At 45.9% G+C, this 17077-nt stretch overlaps 1 protein-coding gene across 1 annotated transcript in view; it reads left to right on the top strand.

Moving 5' to 3' along the window:
* TNFAIP8 (TNF alpha induced protein 8) overlaps window positions 1–17077 on the top strand; it is a 144983-nt gene that overhangs the window by 56141 nt on the left and 71765 nt on the right. The window lies entirely within an intron of this gene.

Here is a 17077-nt window from a genome sequence, read left to right on the forward strand (position 1 = left end):
GATGATGGTGGAAAGGACCCCAGAGGCCAAGGAAAGCGGGTGAGCAGGGGCCCAGAAGTAGAACAGTGCTAAGCCTGATGGGGGCAGGACTGGGGACTGCTTTAAATCCTGTGCTGACAGAGTGTACTCTGTTCCATGAGCAGCTGGGAAGCACTGCACATACTTCATTGGAGAGTGATGTCATAAAGTGAGGATGGGGAAGCCCTTTTTCTGCTCAATTCTAGGCACAGATAGTGACGTCTTGGTGCTAGAGCTGTGCTTTGAGAAGGTGTGCCATGAGGGCAAGTGAGTGAAAGGAACAGGAAGTTGAGGCCAACGGATGAGGCCTGAGATAGGATAGGGCATTGGGGCTGGAACAAGGGGGAGGCAGAGGGGCACTGCAAGAGTGGGGACATGTGAGAACTTGGTGGCTGGCAGGAGGAGAGTGAGGTCCACGATGACACTGAGGTTTCAAGTCTGAACGGCTGATGGGAAGATGAGATATGGAGAGAGATGAGATATGGAGCCCAGAAGAGAAGCTCTTTTGGGGTAAGGAGGCATTTGAATTTAGTTTCAGCCCATCCTTTTGCTATATTTTTTCTTACATATAAATTTATTTATTTATTTATTGGCTGTGTTGGGTCCTCGTTGATGCATGCGGGCTTTCTCTAGCTGTGGTGAGCGGGGGCTACTCTTGGTTGTGGTACACGGGCTTCTCGTTGTGGTGGCTTCTCTTGTTGCAGAGCACGGGCTCTAGGCACATGGGCTTCAGTAGTTGCGGCACGCAGGCTCAGTAGTTGTGGCTCGTGAGCTCTAGAGCTCAGGCTCAGCAGTTGTGGCTCACGGGCTTAGTTGCTCTGTGGCATGTGGGATCTTACCAGACCAGGGCTCAAATCTGTGTCCCCTGCATTGGCAGGCGGATTCTTAACCCCTGCGCCATCAGGGAAGCCCTCCTTTTGCTGTATTAGTGAGCATTTTCCAGATTAAAATAGCCCATGTGCTCTCCATTGTCCTGAAGGACTTTGGGTGACGAGAGGATAGAGGAGGGGAGACAGAAATGTACCACAGGATAGGAAACTCTGGGCTCCAGTGGCCCCTCCTCATCTGTAAGAGAGGACTGCTTAGTGGGAAGGGAAAACGGGGCTCCGACATCTCTCCAGGAGGTGAGAGGTGGTTTGCTGGCAGTGTCTACTCCTCAGTCACCACATGGAAAAAGCTTGTTTGATGTCAGCTTGTCGTTGGGTAAATTTGTTCAGCTGTAGATGGAGGAGGATGGGGTGGAAGACAAGTGCTGATGGTGGGTGCCTGAGCAGGAGGGGCTCTGAGTACAAATGGGATGAGGCCCAGAACTGGGGGACACAATCATCCTTCCCCTGCAAATGGTCAAAACTGGTGTGTGTGTTTCCTGGGGGCACAAATCAAGGAGAAACTTTACTCAAGACATGCTGTAATTTCTAATGGCTCTCTAACTTGAAACATTTCTGAAAGTTGTTGTTTTAAATTTAGCTTTCCAAATAGCCACATGGGTAAAACTACAAAATGAAAAAGCTCTCTGTCCTCTAAAGGAGAATGGAGAGTAGAGCTGCTTTGATGGCCTTCTCTAGAAAGCTGTCTCTTCAAGAAAATAACCTTCTGCCACCTTGAAAGCAAAGGGTTTAACAGAATCCAAATGAGAATGGTGGAAGCACAGATGGAAAGACAGCAGAACTTGGTGAATGAGAGACCATCCAAACCAAGAGAGGAATCAGTGATAACTGGCTGACAGGGTGATGATGGGATCCACAGAGGTTAAAGGAGGGAGGGAAATGATCAGGTTTGGCCATGGAAGGAGCATGAGGAATTCAGCTTGGGAAGTATATGTTGTGTATTAACTAGAAATTCTAGAAATTTATAGAGAAATTAACTCTACCACTGGAGAGTTTTTATTGGCAAATTTAGAGTTTAATTCGTTTAGTATTTTATCACAAGGGATCGTGTTCAATTTCACATGAAGGTTTGCAGTGGAAGAATGCTATAAAATGTCAGGACTCTGTGTATGTTCAGCTCAGCAGAAAATAAACCACATTCAAGTGCCAGCATATTTATTGTAACAGGCGCTGGGTGTTTCTGTGCTTTGTAAAGGCTGATTTAGTGTTTTCATTGGTGGTGCGAGTGTGAAGAGAGATTGGAGCCTGTATCATAGGAAGACAGACATACATGCTCCTTCTAGAGTCCTGAGATCTGATTCTCGCCACCACTGCACTGCTAACCAGCCAAGTGGTTATTTATTTATTTATTCATTTGTTTGTTTGCTTGCTTCTGAGTAACATTTTATAAAATGTATCCTTAAAACCTACAAACACGTACTATGTGATAGAAAAGTCTGCCTTCCCACACTTATTTTTTATGCAGCCCCTCTAGGAGGAGGCTGCAAAGTGCAGTCAGTGTGAGGATGGACTTGAGAAATCTCCACCCCCGCCCTGTCTCTGGGGCCAGGGCTTGGCCCCCAGCAGCTCCCATTCCCACTGTTGAACTCACTTCTCTGCCCAACCTTGAAAGGTGGGTTGCCAGGTGTTCTCTTTATTTTCCAGACAGTTCCCTATTTGTGCTTTCTGTCTGGTGAACCAAGGATGATTTTGTGATATGATATGAAGAGAAAAAAACCAACAGATGTGGAATGAGATCCTTATGTTCCTACCTTGGCATTGCACTGAGCAGGTATGTTAAATTTATGGAGCTTAGTTTCCTCGCCTGTAACCCGGGGATAATGGTGCCCACCTCCCAGGGTTTCGGTGAGGGCTGAGTGAATATAGGGAAATCATGCACGCTGCTCGGCATCTAGTGGGATTTCCCGACCAAGGTCCAGGCATAAACTATGCGCTTCTATGCTGGAACAAGCCCTTTTGGGTGAGGGAGGGTGAGTCTGACCATCCGCTGTCTCTGTGATAACATCCAGAAAAACGCTTCTGGAGCACCTTACCAGTCTCAGGCACTGAGTCCCCTGGAGTAATTCCCCTTTAGCGTGCCTTCCTCCCTTGCCAAGGACTCCTTCCTCCTTGAAGAAGAGCAGATGGGCAAAGGAAGCAAGTTGAATCAAGGAGGAGACCCTGCTCAGTTCTCTGGTTTTAGGGAGGGCATTGAGAGGTTGAAATGGCTGGGAGAAGGCCAAAAAGGAGGGTCCAGATGGGACTGATGGGGAAAGGGGAGGGTCAAATGGAAAGAAAACAGCACTGCTCTTGGCAGTCACTAGATCATGCACTAGGGGCTAGGGAGCATATGGGAATGCCAAAGCATAAAGATCAAGGTGTTTTGCAGACATTTCCAGTTCTGACCCAGAGACTGTAGAATCTGGTGAAATAAACAAGTGAAATGCAAATTTTCACACAGCCATGAGGATGTGGATGGCCATAGAGGAAATGTTTTTCCTGGGGTGTGTAATAAGCAGTCAGTGAAACTAGGCCAGAGAGAGAGCATGTGTTCTGGAGATCACCCTGGGTCTCCTGGCTTAGAGCTCATGGCTTCTCTTCTCAGCCCTGCCCCACCTTGCAGGGCCCTGTTGGATATGCTGCTTCACCTCTTTGAAATTGCGCTTGCCACACACCTTCCCGGAGCGTGGAGACAGTGGATTAAAGTGATAGTGCCTTGCTCGAGATGCCTAGATAATGTGGAGAGCATGCACACTCAGGAGCAGAATCTGGTTTTCTAAAAGCCACCATCATGTGCTTGCTTGCAGATAGCTGGAGAAGAAATACCACATAAGACACACTCAGACTTCCCTAATGACGCGTTATTTAGTGTCGCTGCCAAGCTCTGGAGTGCCTCTATCACCAGCAATGCCAGTTGCACTCTTGGGGGTGTTGGGGTGCTGAGCGGTACCTAGCTTCAACCGCAGAGCTGAGCTCACCAGAAAGAGAGAGAGCCATGCGTACTCCTGAGCACCAATCACCTTTGTAAGGCTGGATCTGGACAGAGACCTCGGCCACTAGGCCATCACGCAGGGTTTCTAGGGATAGAAGTTCCGGTTGCCTCCCATCTCCCTGTCTCAGGGCACGGATGATGCTTCTGCACTGGGCGACTGTCACCACTGTTGATCCTTAGATCTGTCAGGAACGTCCTCATTGCAAGTCCCAGGGAAGCATAGGAGAGCTGTGTTCGTATCTCCAAAGGCAACTGAAGTGAGTTAGATACGTTGTTAGATAAGGCTATTCTGTGAGTTTGGAGTGCTCCACAATCTCCCCGATCTTTAGCCTCTGTCTATGATTCTTCTTTCTTTCCAAATGGAGGATGAGCAGAATTTAAAATTACAACCGCTGGGACCGCTTTAAATGGCAAACTTTGAATAGCTCTGAATACGTAAGACCTCGGCATTCTGGTCTCAAGTAAGAGAGGAAGGAGGGATGTCTTAAGGACATGACATCCTGCCTGATCTGTAGCCCATTCAAAAGTGTTGCTTTTCTTTGGCTTCACCGCGTGGCTTGCAGAATCTTAGTTCCCCCGCCAGGGATCGAATCCGGGCCCCAGCAGTGAAAGTGCCAAGTCCTAACCACTGAACTGCCAGGGGATTCCCTAGATTTGTTGCTTTTTATTCTCCCGTTGTTGGAGTGCTCTCTCCAAGATCAAGAATTGGTTCTCCTGGGTACAGAGGTGCCCAACTGATACATGAGACTCTAATGCTTGCAGCCTTCTCTGCCCTTGCCTCTCCCAGGCAAGACTTCCATGACTGTATCTGGAGCATGTGTGAGGGCTGTGCTGCCATGCTGGCAGTTGTTTTCTGTGATGCTGTGCACCTCTCCCTCCTGCCTTCCCTTCCTGCAGCTTCACTGTGCTGTGCTATTCACAGCAGTGGACAGAGTGGTTCCTGGTAGCCACCTAGCCATGCAGCTACGCCCGAGGCCACATTTTAAGGAAATGTGAGACCCTGCTTCCTCTGTTTAGATAAAACATTTCTGCTTTTTACATTTTGTAACTTACCCTTGGAATTGCCAGTGTACTGGGGTTTGAGAGCTCTTTCTGATTTGGAGTCCTTCGCTTCCAGGAGGAGTTTTCTCTTGGCATCTTCTTTGACCCTTAGTCCCTGATGAAGTTGTCATAGCATCAAGGGGCCAGTCAGAATTTGGGGAGGTAACACAAAGGAACACAAAAGGGAGGTTTCTAAGGTATAAACTTCAAACCTCTGTGAGTTAGTCACATGATAATGCTGGCTGAAGGAAATGAGAAAAGTGTTTGTCAGTTGGTGTTAATTTGGTATTTCTTTCAGCCTCCTCCCTGATTTAGTAGTAGGCATTTGATTTTTTTTTTTTTTTTTTTTTTTTTTTTTGCTGGGCACCTTGCGGGATCTTAGTTCCCTGACTGGGGATTGAATCCGGGCCACGACAGTGAAAGTGCCCAGTCCTAACCACTGGTCCGCCAGGGAATTCGCTATAGGCATTTCATTTTATTTCAGGTCAACAATGATGCTTATTGCTATTTGAGCATTTGCTGTGAACCGGGCAATATGTTATTTGCTTCACATGGTTCTCTTTACATCTTGATAGCAATTCTACGAGGTAGATGATGTTATTCTCATTTGACAGAGAACAAAATTGTTCAGAGAAGTGAAGTAACTTGCAAGTCTACAAAACCAGGAAGTGGCGCGGCAGGAATTTAAACCTGACCTAGCAGACTCCAGAGCATTAGTCCATTGCATTCCACTTGGGATCTTTTTTGCTGAGTACCTAGTAGGCTCAAGGCAGAGTGTTACTGCTGCAGAAGATAAAAATAAAATCAACAAACTTGGGCTTGCCTGGTGGCACAGTGGTTAAGAATCCGCCTGCCAATGCAGGGGACACGGGTTCAAGCCCCAGTCCGCGAAGATCCCACATGCCGTGGAGCAACTAAACCTGTGCGCCACAACTACTGAGCCCTCTTGCCACAACTACTGAAGCCCGCGCACCTAGAGCCCGTGCTCTGCAGCAAGAGAAGCCATCGCAATGAAAAGCCAGCACACTGCAACGAAGAGTGGCCCCCACTTGCTGCAACTAGAGAAGGCCTGTGTGCAGCAACAAAGACCCAACACAGCCAAAAATAATAATAATAAATTAAATAAATATTTTTTAAAAATAAAATAAAATAAACAAACTTAACCATACAGTTGAAGATAAGATAGATATGCCACCAAAGATAATAGAAGGACAACTGTTAGAGGTACCCAGAAAGCGTTACCAAGGAGGCTCAATCGAGGTGCCGTGGTGGTTAAAGGAAGTGGCTGAGATGCTAACACCTGTTTGGGATCCTCAGGAAAATGATTGAGAGAGGGGGTGCACTTGAAGTGGGCCTTGTGGGACTGGCTGAACCCTGCCCGGTGGGGAAAGATTTGTGGATGATGATAACTGTCAAATGCCCAGGTAAATAAATAAGCTTCTAAAGAGACTATTAGAATGTAAATGTGCATATATCTCTATGTATGCACATGTGTGTATTGCGTGTGAGTGAATGCAGTCGTACATACATTCTTTATGAAGACCTTATATTCTCTTCAAAAGCAAAAGACTAATGATTTTAAGTAGCAATGTTGTCCAAACTCTATTCTCCAGTTTTCCTGAGAACCAGAACACTTTTAAGCAATACTTACTATTAATAGACATTCATGTTTATACTGGCCAGGTAGGAATGAGGTTTTTTAATTTTCTTTTTTCTAGGCATCTATGATTAGGGCTACTCCCTTTTTTTTTTTTGAAAGTATCTGCTCCTCTTTCCTAGCATGTTGAAACGTTAGACTTCCTGTTTCTGCTTGATTTTGAAACTATCTCCTGTTCACCTATCACAGGTAATTCCTGTGTCTCTGTGTAGTCATAGTTTACAGGTAGCAAGTGCAGGCAGCAACCAGTCCGTCCCACTGTGGATGCGGAGACCTCTCTGGAGTCACAATTAAAGGCTGCATAATGCATTCCACTACAGGTGACGAAACCCAGGTCCCAGAATAACAAGCAAAACAACTTTGAAAGTGACTGTTGTTGACCACTGTCTTCTGTGCCATTGGTTTGGTAAACTTATGGTTGATTTTTCGAAAGGACGCTATAAATTCTGTTGAATTATTCTCGGGGAGGACTGACTCTCCCTGAAGGTGATACGGATGCCAGAGAATACACATCAACAGTGTGGCTGTGTCTGTTCCTCTGGTCTGTGTGACTCTACCAAGGCTCTGTGAAGCTGTCCTTCTGATTGATACGGGGGAATATGCTGAAACTACGTGAGTTAACTGTACCCTCAGACTAACTTCGATGTAACATCTTTGTCAGAATCTGGCAGAATGTTCAGATGACTAAACTCCGTGGTGTTGCTGTCTACAGGGAAATAATCTTTGGTCACGGCTTTAAAGTAGTTGCGTTCACTGTTTTGTTTTGTGTTTTGTTTTTGCTATGACTCTGGGTGTGGAGAAGCGGTATTAAGCTGAGGGACGTTTGAGTACTGTGGGTGGAAAAAATGGCATGTGAAGTTTGCATGTAGACAGTTTCATTTGTACACAAATGAAGGATTGAAATGTTTCAGAAATGGGGCTCTGAACCGATCGAGAACTTTTTCACATAAAGTTTCTCCTTTTGACAATTTATATGTGTTTACTAACTCTCATACGTCTCTGGATCCCAGTGGTCTGGTAGTGGCGGTAACACCTTGAGGAGAACTGCAAACACAAGGGTGTTTATTTCTGTTCTCGCATTATGTAGGGATTTGTCAGAATATCACTGCTACCATTTCCTCTAACAGCCAATAAGGGATTTAACCGCACACATAAGGCCTTTTGTACTTTAAAAATATACCGTAGGCTTGTTTTCAGCCTTACTGAATGCTTCTGTAAGTAAACTTAATTTTAAGATAAATTGGAAATGTTTTCAAGGATTGAAATAAAGAGAGCCTTTTAAAATAGCCCTTAAAGTTATATTGGTATTTACACACTCTTGTTCAAGTCTATACATAATATTTGTTGAGGTTTATCTAAAATTTTTCTGCTCAAAAGACTTTCTGGACCTTAAATTGAATACTAGGAAGGAACTAGAAATTGGAAGACATAGATGAGTGTTAATATATCTAGTTTCTTGGCCCATGAATTGAAACTCTGGCAGCCAATGCTATTTCGTAGAGCCGTGACTGCTTCTGTTATGCGGAACGTGGTCACCTGCACATAATTTATATGAAATGTACATTTGCCTACCAGATGCCCAGAGCTGTGTGTGTGATTGTCTGTCAGCTTTCTCTATATATGTATATAGGCACATTCTATCCAGTATATAAAACTGGTTATATGTCTGTGACTGTATATCATGGCATATGTACAGTTGGAATCAGAGCCAGGTTTGCTTGGGCAGGTTTTGTGGGAGAAGTGAATTTTGGGTAGAGTTCTACAGCGGGGGTTAGGGTAAGTAATGTACTTTGGCAGAAAGAAGCGGCCATAAAACTTCCAAGGCGGGAGTGATTATATTAAATGCATTCATGAGTTAGCATGAACCATTTAGGAGCAAACGTAAATTATGGTTGAAAATAGCCAGGCTAAAAGTGAAGAGGAGGCAAGGAGAGAAGTGTATCAGAGAGTCTTCTTTCTTCTGTGTGGCTGGTAAATGTCAGCGGTGGATACCAGCACACCCAGACCATGTTGCCATCTAGTGGAACTGGCTGAAATGCACGGGGAGCATCAGCACCTCTTCTCATTGCAGGTTAAATTAATAGTGTGGTCATCTTGGCAATCTTTCTTCTCTTTCCCCTGGGGATTTTAGATGCAGAGTTTGAGAAAGGAGATGGATGTAACTGTGCTGCCCCCAAAAGTATTAATTTTGAGTCTTGATAATGGAGCTGAGCACCAATATAAAGAATCTCCCATAGACAATGTTTGGAGGCCGTGGTCTTGCTGAGAGTGTAGGGTGTATGTGGCCCTTCAGCAGCTTAGAGCATGGAACATGCAGGAAGCAGCACTCGAGAGGGTCTGCAGCAGAGTGAAAGCCCACCACATACGTCTCTGGGTTGGCTTGTTGTTTCATGTGGTTATGCAGTCCAACCTGTACGGTGATGGCAGAGGACAGCCCTTCGGCCATGGACACCGCAGCCCACAGACCTTGGAGCTGGAAGTCATGGTAGAGAGCTGTACGCCTCCTGCCCTCCCTTCCACCCACCCGTGCATGCATCCATTCAGCAAAACTTAATGAATTCCTTATCTGTATCAGGGACTCTTCCAGGTACCAGGGATACACCAGTGAACAAAACAGAGAGAAATCCCTGCCCTTGGAGAGTAGACATTCTACTAGGGGATATAGGCAATAAAATAAATATGTAAAATATATAGTAGGTGGGATACTATTAAGTGCTAAGGAGGAAAAAAAAAATTTTAAGCTGAATAGGAGGATAAAGATGTGTGTGTGTGTGTGTGTGTGTGTGTGTAGGATTTGCAATTGTGTGTCCTCACAGAGGATGTGATATTAGACTCACCTGAAATATGTGAGGAAGCCGCAACTGTGAATAACCTGGGGAAGAACACTCCAGGCAGAAAGAAAGCAGATGCAAAGGTCCTGAGGTGGGAGTGGGCATGGTATTCCAGAAACAGCCCTAGTGCTGATAAGAAAGAGGACAGGGGATGAACCAGAGAGATGGTGAGGGGCCAGATAAGGTGGCATGTTGTGGACAACTATGATGAATTTGACTTTCACTAGGCATGAGATGAGAAGCTGTTTGATTTAGTCTAATATTCTCATTTTACAGATGAAAGTTAGGACAGAGAAATCAAATCAGGCGTCCATGGTTATTCAGCATGATAGTGCCAGGGCCCGGATGGGAACCTGCCTCCTAACGGCCCACTGCCTGCCCAGGTGGGGTGCACAACCACACACAGGCCCACACTTCCACGTGCAGTGGTTTAAGAGGAAGCCAAGGGCTTCCCTGATGGCTCGGTGGTTGCGAGTCCGCCTGCCAATGCAGGGGACGCGGGTTCGTGCCCCGGTCCGGGAGGATCCCACGTGCCGCGGAGCGGCTGGGCCCGTGAGCCGTGGCCGCTGAGCCTGTGCTTCCGGAGCCTGCGCTCCGCAACGGGAGAGGCCGCGGCAGTGAGAGGCCCGCGTACCGCAAAAAAAAAAAAAAAAAAAAAGAAGAAGAGGAAGCCAAGTGCTGGGGGCTCCTCCAGCAGCTGTTTGGTTGTTCCCCCAGCATAAACTACCTACCTATAGAGGCCCCACAGCAAACACAAGAAAGGAGCAGACCTCTGCACTCAGAGGAGTCCTCTGCCCAGAATGCCTTCCTTTGTTTGACTATAGAGATAAATCCTTGGATTTTCCCAGTGGTTACACGCAAGAATCTACAATCTTGTAAAGCCTCCCTACGTTCATTTCTAAGTTAATTGGATATAGTTAACATCCAATTCCTATAGTCCCAAATGTTTGATCACAGTTCTCAGTATCACACATCTCCATAAAAGTTAGTAAGATGGCATATTACATGTTACTTAAAATGAATTTGAAACAGAATTACCAGCTGAGGAGAGAGCAAGTGGTTACCATAAAATACAGTTTGACTTGGACAAATTTTGCCCAACATTCTTGCTTTACTTTGAGCCAATTCAAGCTTTTTTTTTTCTTTCTTTCTTTTCCGTCTTTCTCCTTTAGATCTCATGACAGATGTCCTCTGGACACAGGCCAAACCCTCTAATCTCACTTTCTGATGGTCAGACTAGTGCTAAGTCTAGAGGAGAATGGCTTTGTGCTGTGGTCTGCATCACCCCATGTCCTTTAATCACCGTGGTGGCCTGTATCTTGTGCACAGAGCAACATGAGGTCTTTGCATAAGGTTGTCCCATCTTGTGGAGAGAACTAACTCATCCCTATCTCTTGCCCCTTCTTTCCTTTCCTTTCCCCCTAAAGCAAAGCTCCCATTATAGGTAATGTGAGATTTATATCATCATCTTATTTTGCAGTTTGCATAATACTTTCTCTCTCATTTTCTCCCCCCCCCCGGGTTTTTTTGTTTGTTTGTGTGTTTTTTGCCAAACAAGGTAATTTCATGTGTTCATTTGTGTACATTGTCTTTAAATGAGCTCTGAAACCCCACTGCCATTAGCGTTGCATTCTTTGGAATCCTTTCGGTGGTTAAGGTCTTTGTCTCCCCCTGGAGCCAGAGGGCACAGACCCTTGTGGTCCTTTGATTCCTGGTCTTGAGGAGAGTAATGATCCTGGTGGAGCTGGCTTTGGTGAGAACCTGAGAAGGAGTGCTTGCTGGAGGAGATTCCATTATCAAAACTCAGGACAACAAAGCAAATGCAGAAGTGCAGGTACTTTTGTGGAGGTTGCTAGGAGCAGTAAGTGGGCCTTAAGAAAACTTGACAAGAACCATTTCTACATTACCGGCTTGTGAACAAGTATTTGCTGCATGTGGGTGACAGAGAATGAGAGCGCTGCGTCAAAGGTGCCTCGAAAGACAACCTAATTAAAAACTTAGATGATTTCTCCAGTTTCCAGAAAGTCCTTCTGTTGGAATTTAGTGTTTCAGCTGTAAGGCTGCAGTGGAAAGCTAAGTGTTTTAGCTGTGTGCTGTGTGTGTTTGTAACAAGCCGCCCCAAATGGACTTTGAGCACAACTGAAGGCAAAAATCTGGCCTGACCTTATTAGGCCAGTGTTTTCCATTGTTGATCTGCCCCTTCTCTGCTATTTAACAACTTCTTAGTCTTCAAGGAATGTGTCCCTGAGCTTCTCACCATACCCTTAGCTCCTGGGAGAAATTCCAAAGTAGCCCTGACCTGACTCTAGATTGGGATCTGGAGCTTTTATACACACACCTTCCCAGCTCCTTGTCCTGCCTGCCTTCCAAGTCTTGCTCTTTCAGCCCCTGTGGGGAAGGCAGCCACCCCACTGGGGCAGGGATGTCCTCACACAAGGCCCATCAAGATGTCCCATCAGGGATGGTGGGGCAGGGCCATGCTGGGAGTGGAGGAGGATGCCCAGGGACCCAGGTCCTACCTCTCATACTTCCCTCCCTGTGTGTGCCACTAAGGTATCTCAGCATCTCCTCCCCGCCGCCCCCCACCCCCCAGGTTTCTGCTCTCAACTACCACTGCCATCAGGTAGACAGGACTTAGCTCTGCAGGAGGGGGGGCATCCAGGCTGCACTATGACCTTTGTTAGGCAGCAAGCTTGAGGAAATGGGAGAGAACGGTTTGGTTAGCTGTGCATTCTCAGCCTCCATTACCCGCTGTCCTTTAGGGACAGGGCGCATGGTAAGGCTGGCAGCAAGATTAGCAGTCCTCAAGCACGCTCCTCATTTGCGGCCCACGATGTTGTATCAGTTACGGCTCCTCTTGTGCAAGAAAGGAGCCCTAGTTTAGACTGGCTCATACAAAAGTGGATTTTTTATTAGTTGTATAAGCAGAATGAGATTTGATTTAGCAGCGCAGTGATGTCAAGGACCCACTTTTTTTCCAGTCTGCCTTCTGTGGTTAACTTTCTTCCTCAGCTGGCTTCTTTCATGCTGGTTAAATGTCTGCAGCAATTCTAACTTCCTACCCACACTACAGTGTCCAGAGGAGAGAGAACTGGCTTTTGGTAATTCTATCAGAGGAGTGAGTGACCCTTTCCAGAAGCCCCCAGCACATTTCCGATGTCTCATTGACCCAGATTGGGCCATGTGCCCAATCTTAAACCAGTTAATTGAGTAAAGAATGTGCTGTGTTAATTGGCTTAGGCTTGGGTTGCCTAAACCAGTCACTCTAGGGCGAGGGGGATGGGATTACTATGACTGTGCGGAAATGGTCAAGGCTGAACTTGAGAGCTGGGGGCCGGGGTCAGTTTCTCCCTCAAACAGCATGCTGTTCCACAAGGAGCAGGCAGGCAGCCGGAAGGAAGTGATGGGAAGTCGGCCACGGTGTCTCCTGCACAGGCTTCCTTTCACGGTGTTTTTTTTTCTTTCCCTGTTGCTTCTTATTTGTTGTCTGGCTATGGTCTAATACGGCAAATGGAGCCTGGCATATTGGATTACCAAACCCCTCTCCCCACCCAGTGACAAATGACACAGATGCTATCAGGGAGAACAAGGATACAGAGTCCATGGACCACAACAGTACTGCAGATCAGAGAGGGACATTCTCTAACACAGACCCGGTCTGCTAAGCATTGAGCGATGAGAATAAGAACTAGAGAAGATTAATTACAGGCAGCCCCTTCAACCTATGGTAATTATACGCCCCCATAGAACACTGGAGTCCAATATAAAATTTTTTTAAAAATCAGTGTAAAAAGTCCATACACCCCTGTAAAGAATACCCTTATACTTTATATATATGAGCTTAATTGCCATATTTGATTATTTTATCTATTTTAATGGATATTACTGAACTCTGGATAATGTAAAGACTTTGAAACGGCACACAAATAAACAAAACAGGGCAATTAGTCATAAGCAGTTTCATTTAGTTGATGCTAGGTGAGACCTCCAGGAGAATGGCTGTCTAGGACAGGGAATGGGGCTGGAGCAACATTCAGAGGGCTCTTGAGGGAGTGAAAGGCATGGTGATATAAAGTAAATTGTGATAGAAGAGGTGCCAGTTTATCTTTGTAGATGAAATCCATGGCTAGGGTATAGGATTCCAAACTCCCAAACCTTGTCCCCAGCCAGCCAGTATCCCCTGCCACATCCCCAAGGGAATACATGCACAGAGGGCCAACCAAAGCAGAGGGACCCCTTTATTATCAGTGGGCTTTGACCCAAACCCCAGTGATGACCTCGAACCTGGATGCCCGTGTAGGTCACAGAAATCAAATCCAGGAACACTGGGCTAGGCTGCAGAGGGACCCGGAGGCTGCCCCAAGGGGTTGGTCACAGAGAGGATACCTCCACTGTGGAGGTCTCAGAGATCTACGTTCTAGTCCCCCTTAAGACGCTTGTGTGATGAGCCTTTGGACTGGTCATATCAACTTACTGGACCTGATTTCTCATCTGTGAACAAGTTTGAGGAGTGAGGAGATTGAGAGGACCTCCAAGGCTTCTTTGAGCACTAGCTTTCTGATTCTTGGATTCTATGCATAGTGTGATAGGAAGTGTCATGTGGAACTGAGATGAGTTTCGGGCTGAGGACCTAAATCCTCTTTGCCAGCACTTCTGGACAGACAGATGATGGCCCAGTTTCTGCATTACATGCCATAAATGTGTTAAATAGCCATCAAGTGGCTTGACTGGCTGAGCGCCGGGTGTGAATTGCTCCAAACTGAGGGCTGTTGGTTGGATCCTACAGATGCTGTGGTATAAGCCACAGCTCACTGAATAGAGGGATTGTTTCCTCTGCTGAGCCAGGCTTGGATTTTGGCTGCCAGCCTTCTGTTCTGGGACATCCAGATGTCAGGGATCTTGTGGGAGCAGTGAGATCAGACGGTGACTCGTGGTAGATGCTTCTGTTCAAAAGTGGTTTCAAAGCCACATGGTCGCATGGCTTATCCTGGGACAAGTGAGCCCCACTGGTGTTTTCAGTCTCCTGTGTTAAGAGTCTGATTGCAAGTGGTGCTGCACACTGTTGTGGCTTATTGTTTTTTAGTGATTCTATTACTCAACAACCCACACATGCTCCGCTCTGAAACGTAAGCCCTACCTTAGTAGGAGAGGTAGTTTGTTTTTAACATCAGTCTGCATAAAAGTGGTCCCAAACTCAGATGTCTACAAGAACCAGGCAAGAAATATCAGTGCGTTAAGTAGTGCTTTAAATGAACGGTTTCAAGTCTTGAGACCTGTGGCAAAATTGCAGAGAACAGTTCTCATCTCAAGGCGTTGAAGTTCAGATAAAAATAAAATAAAAATAAAAATTAAAAAAAATGAAAAATAAAACTTATGTGGCCCAAGAAAACTCTGAGCTGGATTCAGTCCCAAGGCTATCAGTTTGTGATTCTTGGGCTATAAGCCTGCTAACTTCAGCTATCATTGACATGTTTGCTCAGCTTCAGAGATGCCAGATTTTAGCGATGTGAGCTCTTTGTATTTTTGTTTTTATAGTATATTTTAGCTTTTTACCTTAGGTTAGAAAACTGTCTATCACTGGGGTAAGTGGGCCACCATAATTTTTACCCACAAATTGCAAATACTTGAAAAGAAATCATGTCCTCAATGAAAATCATTTCTTTGGTTCAGTGGCCTTTGGAGGCGGAATCAATTTAGAGAAGCAGAGATGGAAATCTCAGTCAAAACAATTCTGAGTATTTTACATCATTAGAAAAATTTACATCACTAAAGATATGGAACCCCAAGCATTTGAAACTCACCCACCTGCCTGGCAAGTTGTCTGCTGGGTTTGTTTACTCCTCTTTGCCTTTTCTTGGTGTGAGGCAGGCAGGAGATTAGTGAGCCGGGTGGAGTTGGGGATAGGATAAACTTGCATTTACTCTTTTCCCACCCCCACCCCTCCCCCGGCCCCACACTCTTAATTTCTGCATTCCTGCTACCACCTGGGATGCCCTGTGAAGGAACAAAGAAACCAGTGAGTTCATTTACTCTTAGATGTTAGTCATTCACAGGCCTCTCCTCCAAGGTACGCTTGTATTTTTTTTTGCGGTACGCAGGCCTCTCACTGCTGTGGGCCCCCGCGCGGCGGAGCACAGGCTCCGGACGCGCACGCCCAGCGGCGCTTGTATTTTTAAAAGAACCTGACGGTAGAACAGAAAATAGGGCAAGGTTTAGCCCAAAGCACCGCATCTCTAATGAGAGTATTTCCTGTAGTGCTAAGAGGATAATTTGGGGCTTGGGAGCCTCCCAGGCACCTTAGAGGTAACACCTTGTGTTGCTCTGTTTCAGGTAAGACCTGGTGGGTTAGCACCAGCCACTGAGCTTGGAGAAGGGGGTTCGACTTCATTTTTAAAAAAATATAATTTAAACTTGTGTGAGAGTCCATGCAAATTATTGCAAATATGTTTGTGTAAGAGATTGATGGCACCAGCTTCCCTGTGTCTGGTATTGGCCAGTGGGAGAGCTTTGTGAATTTAAATATTCCTCCAGCAAAGTCACTCAATTCAAGCTGTGCTAAAGTTGTGTTCTCTTGATAGTGCTTTCTCCTCAGAGCACTCTTCCAATTTACTCTTCTCAGTGAGATTCCATAAGTGAATAGTCCACCGCTCCTTTTTGTGCTACCTTAATACCAGTTTATTCTGCAACCCCTTGCAGTTTGGCTTTTCTCTCTAGTTCTGTTGCTACATCATCTTTCTCAAAGATCCCCAGTGGCCAGTTGATTTTCATATCCATTGGCTTTTCCTTTAATCTTCCTTTCAGTTATTCTTTCACATGTGGACTGTTAAACATGCTGTTAACTCTACCTGGAACCATTCTTCCTTCTTTTCTCTCCCATCTCCCCTTCCTTGGCTAATTCCTTGACTCTCAAGTTTTAGCTTAGGCATCACTTTTTTCAGGAAGCTTTCCTTGATGACTCCCTCCCCCAGGTCCGATTTAGGTACTTGTCCTTTGAGTCTTCATAGCACCCCGTACTTTTGTGCTATTGCACTTATTATACTGTATTTTTTTATTTTTATTTTTTTTTGTGTGGTACGCGGGCCTCTTACTGTTGTGGCCTCTCCTGTTGCGGAGCACAGGCTCCAGACGCGCAAGCTCACCGGCCATGGCTCACGGGCCCAGCCGCTCCGCGGCACGTGGGATCCTCCCAGAACGGGGCACGAACCCGCGTCCCCTACATCGGCAGGCGGACTCTCAACCACCGCGCCACCAGGGAAGCCCAATTATACTGTATTTTAATTAGTGTTCTTCACCCTCCCCCATTGTACTGCGGGCTTTGTGAGAGCAGGTACCATGGTTGTTTTATCTACACCATTTGCCTTATACCTGTACATGGTGGATGCTCAATAAATATTTGTAGAATGAAGAACTACATAAATGAAGATGACATCTGAACAGTGACGTCTTCAGCTTTGTCTAGAACAGATGATGAACCCCTGACTTCTTCCATCAACCTTTGGTTCTCCCTAAATCCCTTGGACCTCCAATTAGAAGATGTAGAGGGGTTGTTAGATACTGTCAATAAAAAGTGACATCTGACTCTGAAGAAGAAGACAGGTGTCAGGAAATCCTGACCATTCCCATTCAGCCACTCATGACGAAGCAGAAGCCCTCTGCATTGCTTATGTTGAAC

Source organism: Kogia breviceps, chromosome 4 (genome assembly GCF_026419965.1).
Source record: "Kogia breviceps isolate mKogBre1 chromosome 4, mKogBre1 haplotype 1, whole genome shotgun sequence".
Taxonomy (NCBI): domain Eukaryota; kingdom Metazoa; phylum Chordata; class Mammalia; order Artiodactyla; family Physeteridae; genus Kogia; species Kogia breviceps.